Source organism: Mustela putorius, unplaced genomic scaffold (assembly GCF_011764305.1).
Source record: "Mustela putorius furo isolate JIRA1106 unplaced genomic scaffold, ASM1176430v1.1 tig00000129_pilon_pilon_pilon, whole genome shotgun sequence".
NCBI classification, from domain to species: domain Eukaryota; kingdom Metazoa; phylum Chordata; class Mammalia; order Carnivora; family Mustelidae; genus Mustela; species Mustela putorius.
In genome coordinates, this window is record NW_025421290.1 from 8,096,032 (window position 1) to 8,119,653 (window position 23,622).

Consider the following 23,622-nt stretch of genomic DNA (forward strand, 5'->3'; position numbering starts at 1 on the left):
GGCCATCCATGACACATGTGTCTTGGCAGGACAGCTGAAACTGAATTGGGTACAAGTGAGGGTGTTCTGGGGTGCTCAGTGCAGGGGAGTGCCTGACTGGGCAACTGGAGCTGAGGCTGGTGCAGGTAGAGGTGTTCTAGGTACTCTGAGAATGGATGCCCTGGTGGAGTAGCTAGAATGAATGCAGGCTAGGGGTTTCCTGGTGTGCTTTTCATAGGGGTCATCCTGGCAGGGTGGCTGGCTCTGAAGCAGACTTTAGCTGGGTGGTTCCAGAGTACTCTGAGCCAAGTGTGCCTTCTCAAGCACACTAAAACTGAAGTGGGATAAGCCTAGAGAGTTCCGGGGTGCTTTGCATTGTGTCAACCAGTTACAAAGCCTAGAGCTATGGTGAGTGCTAACCAGGGGTGTCCTGGAGTGCACCACCTCGTGACCATGAATGCACAATCTGAAGTAACTTATGAGATCCACTAAAAACACATTCTTGAGCTACTTAGACCTCTATGTACATACAACATGACCATTACCCTGGAAAGTTGACTCATGCCCCTTCTTGGGAAATTCCGATTTCCTCTCCCTTCAGAGACAAAGATTGTTCTGATCTTTTTTTCCAACTAACTTTGCATGTTGTAGAATTTTATACTGATGGGATGGTATATAATTTTGTGTAAGACTTCTTTCACTCAGTATGATGTTTTTGAGATTCACTCATTTTGTTGTATGAATCAGAAGCTAATAGTTTTTATATTATTGAATAAAATTACACTGTATAGATATATAACTTTTATTTTTATTTTATGTTTTTAAAGATTTTATTTATTTATTTGACAGAACACAAGTAGGCAGAGAGGCAGGCAGAGAGAGAGAGGAGGAAGCAGGCTCCCTCCTGAGCAGGGAGCCCAATGTGGGGCTTGATACCAAGACCCTGGGATCATGACCTGAGCCGAAGGCAGAGGCTTTAACCCACTGAGCCACCCAGGAGCCCCTATATAACTTTTATTTAGACCCACTGTCTAATTGATGCACACTTGGGTTTTTTTCAGTTTCTGGCTATTAAGAATAAAGCTACTGTGAATATTCTTGTACAAGTCTTTTTGTGGATACAGGTCTCCAACCCTTTTGGGTAAATGTTAGGATCAGAATTTCTGGGTCATAAGCATTTACATTTAGTTTGACAAAAAACTGTGAGATTTCCCTGAAAAGAGGTTTTACCATTTTATTTTACACTCACCAAAAAAAATTTGCTTCGCATCTTCATCAATATTTGGTGTTTTAAGACTTTGTATTTTAGCTATGCTAGTGGATATGTAATGGTATCTCACTATGGTCTCTCATATGAATTTTGGTTTATTTGTCTGTCTCTATAAACTTCTTGAAGATGGGACTTTATCACTTCTGTATTTCCTGTGCCTAATAATGTCTGACACAGAGTAGAGATCAATAAATGTTCATTGACTCAAACTAATCCGTACTGAATCCTGTACACAGAAAAAAGATCACCTTCTTCTTCTTCCTCTTTTTAAAAAATTTTTTGGATGGGCAGCAAAGCAAAGTTTATTGAGTGATAGTAAAGTGATGGTACAAAGCTCCTAAAGAGGGAGGAAACCTGAGAGTGTTGCTCAAAAGATCACCTTCTTTAATACCTTTATTCTTTTGGTCAAAGGACAGAGTGAACTCTTCTGTTACAAACAGTAACATTTATATTAAGATTAGAGTGCTATCCACTTGGGGTGATCTGAGGGGTTAAGCATTGCTTTCTCCAAATATTTGTTCTATTGTCCCCCTTTTAATGTTAATAACTTTATTCCTTTAGGTCTTTTTAAGTGGCTTTTCTGTTCTCATAGAGCCCTACTAAAGTGGTAATCTATGCAGGAGGAAGATGAATCAATCGTTTTATGATAACCAATAAAAGACCAGACTGCAACCTTGATTTTTTTCCCCTAATAGATTGAAAGGTAGGGGTGGAGTAGGTATAGAGAGAGGGCAGGAACAGTTCATGATCGAGAGAAGTGTCAAAATCAAATGGTTGCTGGAAGAAGGACTTCTTCAGTGTTTCAGAAGTCAAACAAAGGAGCTTTGATGGTTTCCAGCTCAAGCGCACCGTGTCTGTCTTCCTTCTTCCCTTCTCACTTCCTTCCATCCTTCCCTTTCTCTCTCTCTCCCATCCTTGTCCATCCCAGTTCATAGTTATATTTGTGGAATCCTGACTAATGCCTTTTAAATTTTAATTCCTAAAAATTATGGTAAATATATACCTGTAATATAAAATTTACCATTCTAGTCATTTTTAATTGCACAGTTCATTGATATTAATTACATTTGCATTGTTCAACTATTACCACCATGCCATCTCCAGAACTATTGTCATAGTCCAAAATTGAACTCTGTACCCATTAAAAAAAAATCACTTCCCATTCCTCCCTCCCCAGTCCCTGGAAACCACTATTCTACTTCCTGTCTCTATGAATTTGCCTGTTATGGGTACTTCATACAAGTGGAAACATACAGTACTTACACTTTTGTACCTGGTTTGTTTTACCTAGCACTATATCTTCAAGATTCACTCACGTTTCAACAGGAGTCAGAATTTCCTTGCTTTTTAAGGCTGAATAATATTCCATTGTATACACGTAGCACATTTTGTTTTTCTACTTATTCACTGATGGACACTTGAGTTTCTTTTAATTTTTAGCTATTATGAATAATGCTGTTATGAACACAGGTATATGAATATCTGTTCAAGTTCTTGTTTTCAGTTCTTTTGGGTATATACCCAGAAGTAGGATTGCTGAACCATGTGGTTTTTAATTTTTAGAGGAACTGTAATCTTGTGTTTTCCACAACAGCTATACCATTTTTTTACATTCCCATTAATAATGTATAAGGGTTCCAATTTCTCTACATCCTCACCAAAACTTGTAATTTTCTGGTTTTTTGGTTTTTTTTTGTTTTTTTGGATAGGAGCCATTCTAATGTATGTGAGGTGGCATCTTACTGCAGTTTTGATCTGCATTTCCATGGTTAGTGTGTGGTTGAACATCTTTTTATGTGGTTATTGGCCATATACATATATATTCTTTGGAAAAATGTCTATTCAATTCTGTGCTCTTTTTTTTTTTTTTTTTGAGTGGACTTCCAGACAGATGCTCATTTTTTAGTGGAGTTTTCTTTGCTGTTGTTGAGTCATAGGAATTCTTCATATATTCTGGGTATTAATCTCTTGTTAAATATATGATTTGCTGGCTTAACATTTTAAATTTTCTATTTTTTTATATTTTATTTTTGGTGATTTTGTGTTTAGATTCACTGAACCATCTTGTCCATAAATCCTTATTATTTTGTTAATTTAAAAAAGGATATAGGAGTGTCTGGGTGTCACAGTTGCTTGAATATCTGACTCCTGGCTTCAGCTCAGATTGTGATCTCAGGGTTGTGGGATCAGGCCATGCACTGGTACATGAGAATCTGCTTGAGATTCTTTCTCCTTCTGCCCTTCCCACTCATGCTCTTTCTCTCTTTCTAAAATGGGTGGATAAATCTTTTAAAAAATAATAAAAAAATTTAAAAAGGATATAAAAATCAATATATATGAATTTACCTATTTTTATTATTATAATTTAAAAGATAATATCAAAAGATAAAAAAAGACTACATGGATGTTGAAAAGTATTAACTGCATTTTACTATGATTTTTCTGTTTGTTTTTTCATTTAAAAATAATGAGACTGAATTTCTATCCTGATGATAGAAATAGGCATTATTTAAAAAATAATCATTTTGGTAAAGAGGGGAAAACAAGAGGGCTAGGAGAAAAGCTGAATTTCCTGGAATGAGGGAATATTTTATTGGGGGAGGTGTTTATTTTATTTTAATATATTGTTATTTTTTGTTAGATGGAGAACACTGTGCAAGTTTCTAAGTATAGGAAAAGGAAGTGCAAAGAGACGGGGTGAAGAAGTGGGAGGGTAGGACAATGGTGACCAACTGCTAGAACTAGGTCACTTAGGAAATAAGATAAGAATCCAGAACATTCACAAGAAAATTGGCCTCAGCTGGGAGGAAAATAAGTGTAAATCTGGAAAGTGTGTAAATAAGTCTGTAGGCTGGGAGGTCTTGAAGCTGAGAAATGGTCTCTATTTTCTCTAAGTGGGACAAGTGCCATCATTCGGGGAATGCATGGAAGGGTGAGTAAGAGTGGCAAGGTTATACTGACAATCACGGTGTAAATGAAAGCGTGGATTGACCAGGGGCAGGGAAAAGGTATTTCTGAGTGGCACTAAGTGGCTACAGTAGGAGATCATCTATTTATTCTGGCAGCAGTCCCCCTGGCTGCCACATGTAGGAGCATACATAGTGGATCATTGGATTGATCTATGGGTGAAGAAAAAGTTGTATGGTGGAATTGAAGACCACTGGGTCTGTCTTGGCTGGATATGGTGGTAGAAAACTGATAAATTAGATCAAGAGAGGGATTGTGGGATTGGAGCTCTCCATGGGAGGTAGGAAATAATGAAGTTGGAATGAAGGAGTCTTAAAAAAAATAAAAGAGTAGGAGGCTATGGTCAGAGAGATAAATTTAGAGGGATTTTATTAGACTTGGCTAACAATTCTGAAATAATGAATCTTTTCAAAGAGATAATCAGAAATATTAGTGTTTCAGCAGACTTTATATGAGAATTACTATCTTTTCTCATTTCTGCTTTGGGAGAGTAATATGGAGTTCATTTCTCTCCCCTTAGAGATTTCTGTGTTTTAAAACTACAAAATTAAGTAGCTAAATATTTTCTAAATCTGGAAATGAATATAGGAAGAAACAAAATCCTACATTACTACACTGAAAATGTGGACTAGATCTGACATTACCTTGCTAACCCAGATTATAACAAATGTTTGACTTGCCATTTTATTAATACTTTATTTCTTTTTATCCTTTATAGCTTCCGGCTAATCAGAATGGCTTATATCATTTTACATCATTACCAGCATTCTAATAATTAGGATGACTTAAATCATCTATTTCACCAGCTGGATTAAAATTGGCTAATATGCATACTTTAGAAAGGGAAAATTTGGCAGACATTTGACTGTCATTAAGTTATCTGCATTTTGTTATTTATCTTAATCGAACTGCTATGATTGATCTGTTCCTTTTTTTCACCCTTTATGAACTTTATGTGTATGGGTAGAGCCACATCTCTTTAGAAAAGTAGTTTGGGCTGCGCCCCCTGAAGCTTTTAGAAGGCAGACTTTCCATGCTTATTCCCCATATTCACTTCCTACCAGAGATGAGAAGATAGTTATTCCACTGGTGGCCAACCAATGCTAGACTAGTTCAATCAAGGCCACCCTTGAATCTCTCTAAAGCAATGCCATTTAATAAGCACCATTTATTCTACATATTCTTCCCCTTATTTAAAAACTCTTTCTGGAGCATAAGGAGTAACACGGAGGACATTGGGAGAAGGAGAGAAGTGAGTTGGGGGAAATCAGAGGGGGAAAGAAACCATAAAAGACTGTGGACTCTGAAACAAACTAAGGGTTTTAGAGGAGTGGGGTGGGGGATGGGTGAGCCTGGTGGTGGGTATTAAGGAGGGCATGGAGCACTGGGTGTGGTGCATAAACAATGAATCTCGGGATACTGAAAAAAAATTTAAAAAACATTTAAAAAGATAAAAACTGAAAACAAAGCTCATCCACAAAGCCTTCCTTGATAACCATAGAAGAGATGCCCACATCTCATTTGACCTATTGGTTTCATTTTAAGTTTCATGACAATAAGGACCAGGGCTATTCAACTTTTAAATAAATTGTAATCCTTATGGATGTTGACTTCTGCAATTAGGTACTTAACATTTTTTCATAAATTTGTTGACAACATTGATGGTATCAGAGAAACAAAACCCTGATTTGCTCATCTTATTCAGTCATATCAGTAGACTATTAGTAAAACAAGGAATATATTTTAAACTTCTATTTAATTTATTTAATTTACTGTATTAAACTTAATTAAACTTATATTTAACACAGTTTAAAATGTGTATTTAAGACGCACTATATGTTTCTACTATTATTTGCTTTCAGAAGTCAGACACTATCACTTTAACTTTCCCTTGAAAATGAAAATGGAGAGAAAAATAAAGTTGTTTTTATTTCGATTATAACGTTTTAATTATGTGGGTATTATTTTACTCCAATCTGCCTCAAATTCATTTTAGGTATTTTACATCTGTATAGAAAAAGATTAAGTAAGTTCACAAAGGAAGTAAGTAATATACTCTTCCCCACCTGCATTCTAACCGTCCATTCTATAACTCTCATAAATCTTACATACCGGTTCTTTCTCTTAGAATAGGCAACACTCACAATCCTGTACCCCTGGGGGAAATAATATATTATATGTTAATAAAAAAAAATTAAAAAAAAAAAAAGAATAGGCAACACTTTAGGCCAGGGGACTAATAAAGCATGCTAACTTACTTCATTGTATCACTTTAGTAGATCCCAAGAGGATTAAGACTGAAGAGGGAAGACATTTGTAATAGTAACTGCTTATGCTATACAGTCCAATTCACAGCAGGATTTTCTTTTGAGGTAATAAAAATGCCTGTGATAGAGGAATGCCTGGGTGGCTCAATCAGTTAAGCATCTGCCTTTGGCTCAGTTCATGATCCCAGGGTCCTAGGATCAAGTCCCACATCAGGCTCCTTGCTCAGCAGGGAGCCTGTTTTTTCCCTCTGCCTGCTGCTCTCCGTAGTTGTGCTCACTCTCTCTCTCTCTGACGAATAAATAAAATCTTAAAAAAAACAAAATGCCTGTGATGGAATAGTGGGGGATAATTAAACAATCCTTTAATCAAAGTACTTAAGACATCTTTCACAAGAGGAAAAGAAGGAGACTAATTTACTGGAATAAAATAATTCTTTGGCTTATAAAAATTCTCATTTGGAAACATTCAACAGCTCCCTTGTCATGTTCTGAATGTGTGTCTGTCTCTCTTCTCTCTACATAATTGTATAACCCCTTCTCCTATTTCTGAACGTCAGCTTATTCACACTTTACATCTATGGCCTTTGTCCTAAGAATAAAATAGGTAAGAATAAGAAAATGAAAACCAAGGACTTAACCTTTGTATATACACACAAAAAATTTAATTTCACTTTCTTGGAATTTTGTTCACAGCATCATAGGTTTTGAATCATGGAAGGGGTCTTCCCACTGAATAGGGCTTAGCAGAAAGACCATTGGTTTTAGACTTAGAAGACCTACATTTGAATATCAACTTACAATTTAGCAGTTGTATGAAATTCAGCCAAATCATTTAAACTCTCTGATTTCCTCATCTCTAACATGGGGATAATAATATTTGTCTAACCAGCTTCGCAGGGTTGTTACATCAAGGTATGTAGAAAAGGCTTACAACCACCAAGCAGAGTACGAACTTGTTATTATTACAACCATCATTTGACATAAGAGAAAACAGACTAGTCGGAAAAGTTAAGTATTCTCTCTAAGGATGTATAGGTTGCTACTAATAGAGCAGGAACTAAAAGTTGAATTTCCAGATTTTTAGTTTGAGTTCTTTTCCATTGAATGTTTCTGAGGGGCTTTTTATTTCAAAACTTATATAAGAATTGTGTTTTTCTCTCTCATTCTGTGTGATTGGGTTTTATTGACTAGTACATAAATATAAACTTAAATTGTGTCTTTCTACTTTACAGCTTTAGATTTTAGACTGAAGGTTGATGTCAACTCCCTGGATTCAGAGGAAAGAGAAAGTTCAGAAGCGCCATTTGCCTTTTGCAGACTGCTTGCAAGAGCTTAATTGCTCTTTCAGGAGTAGGACATGTTTTTGTATGTGGGGAATTCACCTTTATCATGGCTTCTCTGCTACAATAGGTGGTGGTAGAGGATATACAGAAGCTCATCACACAGTGTTTGATCCCAATACATCCAAAATACCCAACACAGCTTCTAATCTTAGATGGGGCCCTCCAAAGCATCTCCTTCAGGTTAATTCATTGGACTTAAACAACGAAGTGTCCTTTTTCCTCACATGAGTGAGATAATATCTTCTCTGCGTGGTGTTCTGTCCTCTATGCTTCTCACCTCTCATGTTCTAGTTAAGTGGGAGTAGAAACTAAATGGGAACAAAAGAGACCTGTAACAGAGGGAGGAGGCTGATTTATGTAGTCATAAAGAAGAGAAAAAAAATGAAAAATGTGTTACATAGACACACAGTGGGTAGGAGTCTGCCTGAAGGTGATTTTGGCAGTACTGACAGTTTTTTAGCTATATACTTCCTGTTGCTATTTTAGATCTTTCTTTCTCTCTTTCTTTCTTTCTTTTCAGTGCAAAAATGTGTTTTTACTAAAGCACAAGGATAGGACCCAGTACAGAAGGAGCTGCTACCATTTAAAATTTCTATCAGATTTCCTTTGTTTTTTTTTTTTTAAAGATTTATTTGTTTATTTTAGAGAGAGAGAGAAAAAAAGAGGGGCGGGCAAAGGGAGAGAGAGATTCTCAAGCAGACTCCCTACTTTGTGTAGAGCCCTCACGGGGCTCCATCCCAGGACCCTGAGATCATGACCTGAGCTGAAATCAAGAGTCCTGCTTAATCGACTGAGCACCCAGGAACACCAGATTGTTTCCTTTTTAAAGCAAACAGTTGGAGAATATCAAATGGAACTAAAGGGCTGCATTGGAGAAAGTGTAGTTTCAAACACAAACATGTATACAGTGATTTAATACATTGAATGAAGTGAAAGTTCAAGTACAGTTCCTTGAACCTGACAAAACCAAGTGATCTGGAGTCAGAAACAAATCCAGAAAAAGACATGTTTTGGGGATACCACTCCTCTCTCACACATCAACCTATGAGATCATTGTATCATGAGACATTTCAAGAAGGAATAATATTTACAGACATTTTGTAAACACCTGCAGCAGAAAAATCTTTTGTCAGATTAATGAAGGACATTGATAGACACCTAAGAATCACAAGGAGTAAGAGGCAAATGGCTCTTACTGGCTAGGGCTGCCGAAAGCCCCAGGTGTGTGCGCGTGCGCACATGCACGTGTGTGTATAAAAATAACTTGCAGCAAAAGCACAAATTCTCTTTCCTTTACTATAGCATATGTGTGAGGTAGTGGGGGCAGCAAGGAGTGCCTTGATTTCACTGCATTGTGGTAGAAAGTTCTTGGATTTCAGAGCCACAGCAACATGGATTTATACCCAAGTTCCGCTTCGTAGGAGCTCACTATGAGGTCTGTGAAGGAAATATAAAGTATGGTTTGGGATTATCCTCAGCTGAAATATAAAACACCCAACCAAATGTGGCTTATGCAATAAAGGCATTAAAAATCACTTAAAAAGAAATCTGAAGATAAGCTATTGTAGAACCAATGAGAAGTTTATCAATGTCATCAGGGGTCCAAGCTGTATTTTTATTTATTTATTTACTTTTTCTTTACCAGCTTGAGTATATTGTTTTTTCATTATTAAGTTGGTCAAATCATGGTCCCAAGATGGACACCTTACATAAAAAATAATGCCTCATGTAATCATATCTAGAGCAGAAAGGCAATAGGACTCTCTCTTCAAAAAGCTCCATATTGTATATGGAAGAAAGTTCCCTGGTTCACTTTCCCTGTCTCATTGGCCAGAATTGAGTTGTATCTGGTCCCACCCACTGGTGATTCAGTGTGGGAAGGGGGTTGGGACCTATTTTCTCTGCTGAGATCTGTTAGCAGGTAACTCTGTCTGCTACAGAGTTATCTACCTTACAGGGCAGTAGAAAGCATTAGAGAGAATATGTGTAAAGTTGTTAGCACTTTGTCCATCTCAGACACCTATTAAATGATTATTATTATTGCAACTGTTTTTAAACTATTAGTACTTTTTCTACAACCTGTTATTTTCCTAAAGAACATTTGAATGTACATAGTTGTAATCAGTATATAGGATTCTAGACACTGCTTTTATTTATTTTATCAAAGTTGGAGGTATGGCCAGTGATCAAATCCTTGCCAGTGGAATGAAGGCATATGTGATGTACTTCACTTCTGAAACTGATCCAAGAAACCTCTGAAATCCCCTCCTCTCTTTTTTCCTGGATGCATAGGCCCTAGTTGACCTTGTGGTAAAGATGGGAAACACTGCAATTGCCCTGGATCCTGAATGGATGTGTGGAGCCGAACCTCTCCTTCCCTCTCACCCTCTACTGCTTGGAACTGACCTGAATAAGAAACATATTCCAAAATGTCAAGCTAGTATGGATTTTGGAATTGTTAGAGCTGTTGTTACCACAATGAATATAGAAATTGTTATCTCGAAATGGTAGCTACTACAATGAATAAGGCATTAATCTACTTTTATTTATATTTGCTCTTTGGAGCATAACCTTTCAGAATCAAAGAATGAGGGGCGCCTGGGTGGCTCAGTGGGTTAAGACGCTGCCTTCAGTTCAGGTCATGATCTCAGGGTCCTGGGATCGAGCCCCGCATCGGGCTCTCTGCTCATCAGGGAGCCTGCTTCCCTCTCTCTCTCTCTGCCTGCCTCTCCATCTACTTGTGATTTCTCTCTGTCAAATAAATAAATAAAATCTTAAAAAAAAAAAGAATCAAAGAATGACGGCGACGATAAAAAAGAACTTATCTCAATGAAAAGCTTCAAAACAGTGGAGATAAAAAATTAATATGCATCCAGGAAGAAAATAAAACCACAAATCCAAATTGCTTAGAATGATCCATAATTAATGTTAATATAAATCAATTAATAAAAAGCATTTGCCATAGGGATTTCTAAGCAACGCATATATTTAACCATTTAAGTTCAAGGCTATCAATTAAGTAATAAGTTAATAAATTATGTTTGAATCCTGCTGAAGGGTTTCTTATTTAAAACATCACAGTGTTGCATGGCTGGGGCACATTGTAGCCATGTGGGCAACCGATACAAGATATACAACTCCTTTTAGTAACTGGTCTGTATCTCCAGACTCAATGCCCTGAAGCCATAGTTTAAACATATTCTAGTAGAATAGAGTGCTTTAATAGAGAACGCTGGGTAATTGGGAGTGTTTGGGAGACCAGTTTGATTCTGGGTCTATTAGGCAACTCCGAACTGGGTGGAAAAACAGTGGCAGAGACTAATCCATTGATTTTTGTTCCCGGGAGGCATACCATGGAGGGATGGCTAGGGAAACTCAGGTTGTTAGGAAACTCATTTTGGGAGGGGGTTGCCTGAATCTCTTGGTGTATAATTAATTAACCAGACTCAACAGCTCTGAGCCTGCCAGGTAATTGCCAACCATTCAATGAGGAACAATAGATTAAGATATAACTCCATGCCTGACTCCATAGTAAGCACCATTATGATGATGATATTTTAAAAGATTTTATTTATTTGTCAGAGAGAGAGAGAGAGAGAGAGAGAGAACACAAGCAGGGGGAGTGGCAGGCAGAGGGAGAAGCAGACTCCCCACTGAGCAAGGAGCCAGATGTAGGACTTGATCCCAGGACCCTAGAATCATGACCTGAGCCGAAGGTAGATGCTTAACCGACAGAGCCACCCAGGCATCCCACCGTTATGATGGTTATTGTGATAACCAGGCCACTGGACTTTTCCAGTTACTTTCAGCTTCTGCTAGCTGGGAGCCAACCCTGAGTTTAAGTTCTGTTCACTGCTAGGCAGGTCTGGTGGGCCCTGCCTTGGTCTCAATAAGGAACTGAGAAGGTAGCTGGAAAAGTTGTGGGAAGAGCACCACACGCTTGAATTTGATGCAGGAACACTGTTCTCAAGGACACGAACTGCAGCTGTATTTGTTTTGTGAAAAACATCTGATACAACTTAACTCTTGTTCACTAAGGTGCTAGTTAAAAATATTGTTATATTGAATGAAATAACATTTGGTAGTTGAAAAGAATGAGGTAGATCTATGTGTACTGACATTGGAACATCTCTAGGATGTGGTCTTAAGTAAAATAAACACATTTTAAGCAATGTTTTAAAATAACATCATTATTAATGAAAAAAAATTGGATATGAGGAAGGAAACCAATTCAGGCAACTTAGCCCAATTTAATAATTTAAAGTCTTTTTTCTTTCTTTTCTTTTTCTGGATAAATGACTCATCTTTCAAATTTCCTCTCTTTTCCCTTCTCTTCCGCACTGGGGTGACTATGTACATAGAAGAACTTGCCAGGTCCCAGTGGTAAGGAGGGTCAGTGATTCTTGTGTCCACATGGTGCCCATGGATCGCTCTTTAGTCCTCAATGGTTTATGTACAGAAAATGTCACTTATATTTCTGGCCACTGCACATCCTAACACACCTATAGCCCAACTCAGCAGCTGGAACTCATCCTCTCTTTTTTCTGCTTGCACAGGACCCTATGTTCCTTGCTGCTGTGTTGAGTGCTGATGTCTGGCAGTGCCTTTTAATTGGTCCCAAGTCAGGCATATCCACCCTTCTGCTCCAAGTTACAGCATTACCCGGCCCTATTAAGACAACTACCATAGGCTTGTCTGTGTGCACCATTTACTTTTCAAAAGTAAATGGAAATTTTTGAAATTCTGGGTAGCTTCCATATCACATGGCAGCAGAGGGATACCCTGAATCCAGAATTTCTTTTAGTTTAACCATACTAAGCTATGATGGGGATTTCCTTTCATAGTACTATTATTAGAAGTGGAGAAAAGTCCCTCATATCCTGCCCTCACATTCTTTCTTAAGGTAATGCATCTCTTTCTCTAGGATTTTTATTAGGAGGGAAGTGGTTTTCACACATACTGTTACCACCTATTCTTCCTACAGTCCTACCTTTTAAAAAAATTAACATATAATATATTACTAGTTTCAGGGGTGCAGGTCTGTGATTTCCCTCCTAGCCCTCTCCCCTCCAGCAACCCTCAGTTTGTTTCCTGACTGAGATTAAAAGTCTCTTATGGTTTGTCTCCCTCTTTGGTTTCATCTTGTTTCATTTTTCCCTCCCTTTCCCTATGATCCTCTGTCTTGTTTCTCAAATTCCTCATATCAGGGAGATCATAGGATAATTGTCTTTCTCTGTCTTCTCTCTGTCTTTCTCTGACTGACTTACTTTGCTTAGCATAATACCTTCTAGTTCCATCCACATCGTTGCAAATGGCAAGATTTCAGGTTTTTAATGACTGTATAGTATTCCATTATACACACACACACACACCCCATATCTTCTTTATGCATTCATCTATTGATGGACATCTAGGTTCTTTCCACAGTTTGGCTATTGTGGACATTCTACAGCCATATCTTTCTCTTTTCAGAGTCATTTGGCAAGAAGGGACAGGCTTTTTATTTCCTCTATATGTGTTTTAGTAAAGCATGTAATAAGGTCATGATCTGAGGCACCAAGTTCAAATCTTGGCATACTAAAGGAGACTAAAAAATTTTTTTTCTTAAGACTAAAAAATTTTTAAAAATTATTTTCTTTGTCAACAGTAAAGCCTGGCTTTGATACTATTTTATTTTATCAATTTGAAGGGGATGTGATTGTCAAAATACACTCTTATTTTGTATACCAGTGAGACTGTGACACAATGCCCTGCTGATAGTTCTGTGGAAGACCCGAACTGATCATACCAGCCTTGTATTTCAGTGAAACATCTTTTTATCTACACCAAGGGATTTGGGATTCTCTTGCCTTTAATCCTAATGCTTGGCAAGTGATGAGAAATCATTTCACATGTATGTCAATAAAATAATGAAACCTAGTTTCAGTGACATGTCAACATCTTACTTTTGTAGGACTATTACAGCACTTTGTTGTTGTTTTACAACAAAATAAAAATTGCAGTCATTCATCCAACTACAAGGTTTTGCTTCCCTTATATCAAATTTATATCTCATTGTATTGTTTGGTTCCATTCTGTATATGCAATACATTTTTTTAACCCAATGACAAATCATAGTATAATATTTTTGAAGACTATTTAAATTGTAGTTATGCTCAACCAGGGAAAAGATGATTAAGTTTGAATGGCAAAGAGATCATGAGTTGAATCTTGAGGTGCTCTCAATTGTGGATCAGAAGCAGAGACTAGACTGAGGCAGAGACCTGACTTGGTGAGCAGCAGAAGCCCACCTTCCTTCAGAAGAAAAAAAGAGGAAAGAGGAAAACCATGGGCATTCACATGGTAACTGCCTGAGCCACTCTCACTTTCTGTCTTTCTTTAAGAGTCAGCCCCAATGTTGTGTCCTCAACAAAACTCTTCTGACTCACTAGAGATTAGGTTAGATCTTCTATTAGGTTCTTTTTTTAGCACTTAATATAGCTAAAAAATGGCTTGTTTAACTATATACATTCTTATTAGAAAGGAAACTCTATGAGGGTCAGTCCTGCTCACCATTTGATCACTTTCCCTACCACAGTAACTGGAATGTAGTAGGCATTGAGTATTAATGTGGTGGAAGGAAGGAAGGTGGAAAGGAAGGAAGAGAAAAGAAACTATTGAAATTGCTGAAGGTGCCAATAAATAGTTGATTGGAGCTGGAGAATATAGAATAAAACTTTTCAGATTCTCTGTCTTGAGGTTTTTGGATGCTGACTCTGTCCAGATGAGGAAATAGAATCCCTCACACTTGCTAATGATATATCTGTACTGGGACAGTTGGGCTCATCCCTATGACCTATTAGTGTGTCTAGACATCTTTTTTGTTGGGATGGGGGATTAGGAAAGGCAGCCTTGGCTTTGGCAGAAGTCTGCTTAAACACGCTTTCTCCCACCAGGAAGGGTAGATTGTTGGTGCTTTGCTTATCAGTCTAAAGAGATAGTCTAAATAGATAAATGCACATGCAAAAATTGTTTATATAGTCTTATACTTTCTGCTTATCAAATCAGTTAATAAGAATACTGCAGAAATTTTTATATAATTATGGTAAGCAGAATGACCCTCTAAAGATGTTCATGTCTTAATCTCCAGAAAGTGTGACTATGTTACCGTTCGTGGAAAAAGGGACTTTGCAGATGTAATTAAGATTAAGAACCTTGAGGTGGGAGATTATTTTGAATTATCCAGGTGGGTCCAATCTAATCACATGGTTCTTAAAAGACAAGACCTTCCATGACTATGGAAAAATGGTCAGAGAGATGGAACATTGCTGGCTTTACAGATGAAAAAAAGTGGCCGTGAGCTAAGGATTGCAGACAGTTTCTAAAAGCTAGAGAAGACAATGACAGTGTTATTCTCCAGAGCCTCCAGAAAGGAATGTATTTTTGACATCTGGATTTTAACTCAGTGAATCCTTTGCTGGACTTCTAACCTAAGATAACCTTAGATCCCTAAGATAATACATTTGTATTATTTAAGTCATTAAATTTGCAGTAATTTGTCATACAGAGTAGCAATAGAATACAAAAATAATAATGATCTAGGGGCGCCTGGATGGCTCAGTGGGTTAAAGCCTCTGCCTTCGGCTCAGGTCATGATCCCAGGGTCCTGGGATCGAGCCCCACATTGGGCTCTCTGCTCAGCAGGGAGACTGCTTCCCTTCCTCTCTTTGCTGGCCTCTCTGCCTAGTTGTGATTTCTGTCTGTCAAATAGATAAATAAAATCTTTAAAAAATAATAATGATCTATACTTAATAATTTTATGCTAAGGTACTCATAGATGTTTCAACAATGTTGTATCTGCTGTGTTTCTCGCTAAGATTCTGCCAGGGTGACTCAAATGCTGACCCTGAGACTTGGTATATTCCAAATGATCATGGAATTTACCCCAAAGTGTGACCCCTCATTAGTGGGAAATAGGAATGAATAGATTAAAACCTCAAATTCCTGTCTTCTGTTGAGAAATTTAAAGTGTGTTTCACATGCTTAGAGCCCTAGAGGAAGGAGACCCTATTGCCCACAGCAGTAACACTTCTCTATTTTGCCTATTCCCTCCCTTGAGTGTTCCATGGAATTAGGCAGAAATTAGCCAAACTTGGGAAGTCATGGCAGAAGCAAGGAGAAGCACACATCAGACCACTGCCGTCTAAAGCCTCAGTGTCTCCTGGTCTAGGGAGAATCACAGATAACACTAGGGGAGAGGCTTTTCTGAGTAATCCTGGGGATGACAATGCATTTGGTCACCAGGTGGTGCTTGACCAAGGTCTTCAGCCACAGTAAGCCTGAAGAATATTAGCAGCTTCATGCTGTGACCTCTTCCTATGAACAGGCTGGAGTCCTGAGGGAGCTCTAATCCTTACTCACATACTCTGGGAGTCAACTAGCAGGAAAAAAGAGAAAGAGCCTCCCTGGCAGAGTAAACAGTATATGAACACTGGTGTGGGGCCTATAGTGGTTGGGAAAGTGGGTTCTGGATGAGAAGTGGAAAATGAAGCTAGAAAATCCACACTGATAATATTTGTAACTGAGCACCTAAATACATAGAGTACACAGTAACAGACCTAAAGGGAGAAACTGGCTTAATACAATACTAGTCGGGGATTTTAACATTCCACTTGCATCAATGGATGGATCCTTCAGACAGAAAATTAACAAGAAAACAGTGGCTTTGAATAGCAATTTAGACCAGATGGATCTAACATATATAAGCAGAACATTCCATTCAAAAACAGAAGAATGCACATTCTTTTCAAATACTCATGGAACACTCTCCAGTGTAGTTCACATGTTAGGCCACATCACAAATCTCAATAAGCTTAAGAAGACTGAAATTATATCAAGCATATGACCACCATAGCATGAGACTAGAACTCAATTGCAAGAAAAAAAATCTGGAAAGATCATAAACACATGGAGGCTAATTAAAAAATGGGCAGAAGAGCTGAATAGACACTGTTTTTTTTCCAAGAAGACATACAGATGGCTAACAGACGCATGAAAAGATGCTCAACATCACCAGTCATCAGGGAAATACAAACCCAAACCACAAGTTATCACCTCAGGCCATTCGGAATGGCTAGTAACCAAAAGACAAGAAATAACAAGTGTTGGTCAGGATGTGAAAAAAGGATACCCTCTTATACTGTTGGTGGGGATGTAGATTGGTATAGCCACAGTGGAAAACAGCATGGAATTTTCTCAAAACATTAAAAATAAAAAGTATCATACCATCCCATACTACTATCCCATAATTCCCCTTCTGTCTGTTTACCCAGAAAATGAGAACACTAATTCAAAATGATATACACACCCCTATGTTAACACAGCATTATTTACAATAGCCAAGATATGGAAGCAACTTAAGTGTCTATCCATAGATGAAAGGTATCTAGATAAATAGGTAGGTAGATAGATAGATAGATACATACATACATACATACCATGGAATATTACTCAGCCATAAAAAAGAATGAGGTCTTGCCATGAGACAACATAGATGGACCTAGAGGGTATTCTACAGAGTGAAATAAGTCGAATCCATGTTATATGTTTGAAATATAACATTGTGGGTTAATTATACTTCAATAAAAATACAAAAAAAGAAAGGGCCTATATCTCCGTATCACATTGAATATGAATGAATATTATTATTAAAAACAAAAAATAGGCAAAAAATATTTCTAACAACTATAGTTTATTGAGTATTTACTATGTGTAGGCACTGGGCCACACGGGCTTTGAAGGTGATTGCCATTTGTTCTTCTAACCACACTACTGGTCATTTGCTTTTTGTTCGTAATCCCTTCCCTCCCTTCCCCTGGCTCCACATAGTATCGAAGGAGATTACAATTCCCAGGTTTCATTGCCAACTGGCAGCCAGTCAGATTGTTCAAAAGAAGACCCTGGTGAGGGAGTGGAAAGGAGGGACAGGGAAATCAGGATATTTCTGTCTCACCATATCTGATCATTGACTACAGCTGCATCTCCTCTCTGGCCCCAGCTCTATCTTCTAGCTTGCTCCCCTGTTCGGTGTGACGGTCAGGCACTCCAGGGTGAGGTGGGATCCTATGCTCCAGTATATGGTCCTCTACTCCCAGGAGTGCTAGTTGCTTTCCATTGTTGCCAACCTCTGGGTTGCCTTACCATTCCCTGCTTGACCGCAGCCCTTCCCTCACCTGTTTATTCCGAGTGCCTCATTACTTTTCCTCTCGTTCAAAATAGTAGAATGGTTTCTGTCTTCCCTCGATTGCCACAAGCTCCAAGGAAGGCAGGCACTACTGAGAATCCATTTGAGGACTGAGGCAGCTGAGGCTTGGGAGAAAGTTAAGGGACAGGCTTCAAGTCTCACTGCTAGTGAGTGGGGCAGTGCGAGCTGTGCCAGCTGGGGAAATGGCCTTGGATCCCAGGAATTGGGCTTTATTACACAAGAAGTGGAGATCAGCAAAGGCTGTACTCAGAAGAATGACATAAGCAGAACTGTCTTTTAGAGAAGGCACTGGAAGCATGTCTTCCATCTCTAACATGGTTGCTTATTCCAAAAAAACTACCCTGTTTCCACCCAGATCTAAGTTGCAAAAAGGCACGACAGACCTTGATTGATATTGTCTATATGTTCTGGTTCTCTTCATTGTATGCTGTATTTTTCTGCAGGTTTACTAAGAATCATTTCACTAATAAAAAGTCTTCTGTGCATCAACTCCAACTATCACTACCTGACCAGTTGAAGTCTTTTTGTTAACAGTTTTCAAGTCTCTGTGGGTTCTGTAATAATCTGTAAATACTTCTTTCCTTGAGGTTCTTTGGGCCAAAGAGTGTGCCAAATATACAAAATGAATGTATAAGACAGAAATTATTCATGAGAATGTACAATTTACTCTACACATTTACAAAAATAAATGAGGCAAAACTTAACGTTTTAATACTGACTTACGCCCTCCAGGTATGCCTGGGTTACCAATTAATTTAATTATTAAAGATTAAGCTGTATTTGCCAATCTTAGTGTATTTTCCTGTGGAAACATTATTTTTTTAATATGTTCAAGTTCGGCTGGTGAAAAATGTCTTTTTCTGCTATAAAGTCCCTACATATTAACATTCCATAGTTCTTTATTAATTTGGATAAAAACTAGGCTCAGGTATGAGCATCATAGACTATCTTTACAATTCTAGCACTTTCTTTTGTGTCCCTCACCTCTTTTCTAGCTTTCTACCTTTCTAAACTGGCATAGGATTGTACAAAATGCAGGTACTGATTAATGGTAAAAATTGTAAAAAAATAAATAATCTATAATCTCTTACTGTTAACATGAAATTTTACTTCTGCAATTTATTTTTTTATGGAAGGGTCTTGTCATTCCATGAAAAGGTGCATGTATGATGATTAAGAACATGGATTCTGGAGGCTAGCTGTGAATCCAGACTACCTACTTACTAAAAATTTGTGCTTTGACTTGGTGTAAATCACTTAACTTCTCTATGCCTCAGTTCCACTGTATGTAAAATGGAAAATAATATCTACATCATAGGGTTATTATGAACATGAAATGAGTTTAACAGTTTTGAAACATTGAGAGTTATGCCCAGCACAATCAACATTAGTTATTATTATAAACTATTATGTGAGTCAGTCCATGGTTTGGCATGGAAAATTTTTATTCCCATCATATATGGTAGGAGCATTACTATATTTGTGGGAGGAGTAAAGACAATACATTTCCCAACCCTTAACTGGTAATATTAAACTATTTAAGCTTCATTGTAGTGAATTCCAGTGTCAATCATTCTTCCTGCAATCGGTTGCTCTTGTGCTCTATGTCCTTGGTGATTGTTAATGTCACAAAGGCAAGTCTTCAAATTTGGAGTAAAAGAGAGGATGAGGAAGGGGTCAGAGACAGTACTGTGGCAGTTGAGGAAGGGCTGCTGGGGACCTCCTGTGGGATATTTGCTCCAGGGCTGATTTTCTGGCAGTCCTCTTACCTCCCTCCCAATGGCTTCGGAGACAGGGCTGCCTGTTTCCATCCACTCTGGCTCTACCTACTACTCCTCATCAGGGTTTCTTTGTGGCAGTCGAATACGAAACACAATACAGTTGACAGGTTCTTTGTATTCCAGTGAGGCAGGCACATATTCACTTTCGGAATTTCTAAATTTAGGAATACTTCCTGATAATAGAGGAAAAGCACGAGTTAAAGTAGAACTTGTGTCTCCCCTCTTGCTCTCTCTCTCCTGTCTGGGATTCCCTCCTCACTTCATGGCTACTGTAGCTGCTCTAAGTTCTGTCCTTTGGCTCCTTACACAGCAAGATGGCAGGTTTTCTGTTGGAGTTTTACCCATCCCACAAGGATCTGATTGGTGCCTCTTCTTTAGCTAGAAATTGTAAAAATGAAAAACTCACTCCGTACAAGTCCCTTCTTCCCAAGGGCTGACTCTCCTTCAGAATGTGCCTACTTTTGGTCACTCTTTTGGTGTCTACAGATAGTTGTTTTTATAATTTATCTAGAGTTTAGAGTCATTATTTCTGAAATGGTTGGTATGATAGAAATTTACTTGTCCTTTAACAGACATGTTGGGGGTATAGCTCATTTGACTGCATTAACAGACATGTAACCCCTGTATATGATCTAAAATTAACATTCATGGAGTCCTTTATTTCATTTACTATATTTTTTCAGTTGTAGAATTTCTTAGTTTTTTAAAAAATAGTTGTATTTATCTGTTAAAATTCTCCTTCATGTGTTTTGATTCCCTGAATATAGTAATCATAATTACTATAAAGTAATTATGATTACTATAAAGTAATTATAAAGTATGATACTTCCCTTCTCTAGGTTCATTATAGGTCTGCTTTTTTTTTTTAATGAAATCACAAATTCACCATCAATTAAATATTCAAGAACAGACATAAAAAAGAAGATAAATTCATTTCTTGATTCCATTCATCTTGTTACCTACAGCCCCATTTCTTTGTTTCTCTTTGCCACAGTGTCTTAGAAAGAATTGTTTATTCTTAACTTTTCCCTAATTATCTTCATCCATTTTTTCTCTCAACCTCAGTCTGAGCCATCCTTCTTTCTGTGCTCTCCACAAAAACTCTTTTTATATGCCCTTCGTGGCCTCCACATTGCTAAATACAATGGTTAGTTGTTAGTCCTAATCTTTTTGAACTTTTGGTTGATTATTTACTTCTGCTTGATACATTTCCTCACTTGGCTACCAGAACACTGCTCACTCACTGGTTGCTCCTTTTCTTTCCCTTTTATTGCTTTTCTTAGTCTATCTTTCTTTTCTTTCTCTCTCTCTTTCTTCCTTCCTTCCTTGCTTTCTTCTCTCCTTCCTTCCTTACTCCCTTCCTCCATCTCACCCTTTCTTCCTCCTTCCTCCTCTCTCTTCCTTTTCTCTTTCCTTCCTTCCTTCCTTCCTTCCTTCCTTCCTTCCTTCCTTTTCTCCCTTCCTCCCAGCTTTTCTGTCTTGGATTGACCCACCACTAAATTCTTCCTCTTCTCTCCTTTAGCTCACTCACTCCCTTTGTGGCCTCCACCTGCCTCATAGTTTTAAATTCCACCCATATATTATAATTCTAAAAATTATATCTCCAGCCTTGATCATTCTTTCAAATTCTAGCCTTCTATATACAACTCGCTACTTGGTATCTATATATGTGTGATTGCATATACTCGGTGATGAGTAACCCAAGGGGGTGTTCAGAATTGGGGTTTTATATACTTAACATAGTAGGAGGAGAGAAAAGGGGAGAAAAGGTTCCTATGGGAAGAGCAAATAGATTCCTTTAGGAACGACAAATGGGTTTTAGGAGAACAAATGAGAGAAAAGAAAGTTTGTGATGTGATGTTTGTTTATGCAGGTGCCAGTGGTCTTTCTGTCTTCTTCATGACCCTGAAACTCTCCTGGAAAGATTTAGGGTAGGTTCACTCTTGGTCTTTCTCCTGGGAATAGATCTATCCTGAAAAGGGAATTTATAACAGTCGTGTTTCTCAAAAGTTTCTGCTTTTAGTCAAATAACTAAAGCTCCAAGAAGGCTTCTTTCTGCATTTGTTGAATCTCAAATGTTTTTTTAATCTTAAAATAATCTTTATATACTTCTGGGAGGATGAGTGAGTCCCCACAAAATCTTTATTCAACTACTCAAACTCTCAGATGCTAGTTTTGGAAACTGAAAATTTAGAAAACATCCCCAAATGTTACACTACTCTCTCAGCTTTCCTCCTCTCTTGGATTTTGATTTTATAATCCTCTCTACCTAGAGAAATCTCCAATGCCTTTCAGTGGATTTTTAAAAAAAGATTTTTATTTATTCATTTGACAGAGAGAGATCACAAGCAGGCAGAGAGGCAGGCAGAGAGAGAAGTGGGGAAACAGGCTCCCTACCGAGCAGAGAGCCCAGTGCGGGACTTGATCCCAGGACCCTGAGATCATGATGTGAGGTGAAGACAGAGGCTTAACCCACTGAGCCACCTAGGCGTCCCATTTTCAGTGGATTTCTTAAAAAAAGAAAAGATTTTATTTTTTATTTTATTTATTTATTTGAGAGAGACAGAGAAAGAGGGAGCATGAGCTGAGAGAGGCAGAAGCAGACTCCCTGCTGAGCAGGGAGTTCGATGCAGGACTTTGAGATCATGACCTGAGCTCACGTGAGATCATGACCTGATATCATGACCTGAGCTCACTTGAGCCAAAAGCAGACGCTTAACTGACTAAGCCACCCAGGTGCCCCAGCCTTTCAGTGGATTAAAAACAAAACAAAACAAAACAAAACAAAAAAACATTTCAGGGCACTGGGTGGCTCAGTTAAGCATCCAACTCCTGATTTCAGCTCAGGTCACAATCTCAGGGTTGTAAGATTGATCCCCACGTTGGGCTCCACACTGTGCATGGAGCCTGCTTAAGATTCTGTCTTTCCCTCTCCTTCTGTCCCTCTGTGTGCCCCCTCTTTCTCTCTCAAAACAAACAAACAAACAAAAAACAAAACCAAAACAAAACAAAAACACTTTCGTCTAACTTTTCTAGTCTTTTTAGAAGGAGGGTTGGTTTAAAATGGCCTACTCTGTCATTGCAAGAAGTAAAACAGTTTTAAGTATTGTTTGAAGGACTGAAAAAAAAAAAGTGTAACTAAGCAAGAGCTCCCAGTCCCGCTGTGCCTCTTTATATTTACAGTTGTTAGCAATCCCTCAAAGTCCACAACCTCTGATGGTTGAATATATTGTTTGTGTTCCAATTTCTGTTAGTTCCAGGCTCTATCAGTTGGAGGTAGTATAAGTATGTCCTCCATTTTCTGCAGGAACTTATAATCAACCTCTGAGTGTAGGGTTACAGGACAAGCGATAGGACTTGTGAAACAACTTCGTAGCCCTTGCTGCGGATGAACAAGCCAGTCAGGCAATAGACTGTGGGAGGTTATCAAACGCTTCTCTTGACCATTTCACAAGACAAACCTTACTCCACCTATGCCTCTGCTTTCCTCTCACTCCTCTGTTGAACTCTGGTGTCTACAAGGCTTTGGATGCTTAATATATTTGAGCTTTATACAATCCTTTAACTTGACCATTCTCATAAAATAAACAATGAATTCTGGTACACTGAAAAGAAATTTAAAAAATAAAAAATTTAAAAAAAATTCTTTCTTCCTACATGTGTACCACATATCATGGAGATATTTTGTATATATCATTTTGGAAGTTATTAATGTTTGTCATAAGAAGGTCTATTTTATGATTTATTCCATTTGTTATTTTTGAGTATGTAC

At 38.0% G+C, this 23,622-nt stretch overlaps 1 long non-coding RNA gene across 1 annotated transcript in view; it reads right to left on the reverse strand.

Annotated features, from left to right (window-relative positions):
* Positions 1–9,118: 9,118 nt before the first annotated feature.
* LOC106005825 overlaps positions 9,119–23,622 on the reverse strand; it is a 54,432-nt gene continuing 39,928 nt past the window's right edge. The window contains exon 4 of the long non-coding RNA XR_001179475.2: positions 9,119–9,263. This is a non-coding gene — a long non-coding RNA (uncharacterized LOC106005825). The remainder of the gene's footprint in view (positions 9,264–23,622) is intronic.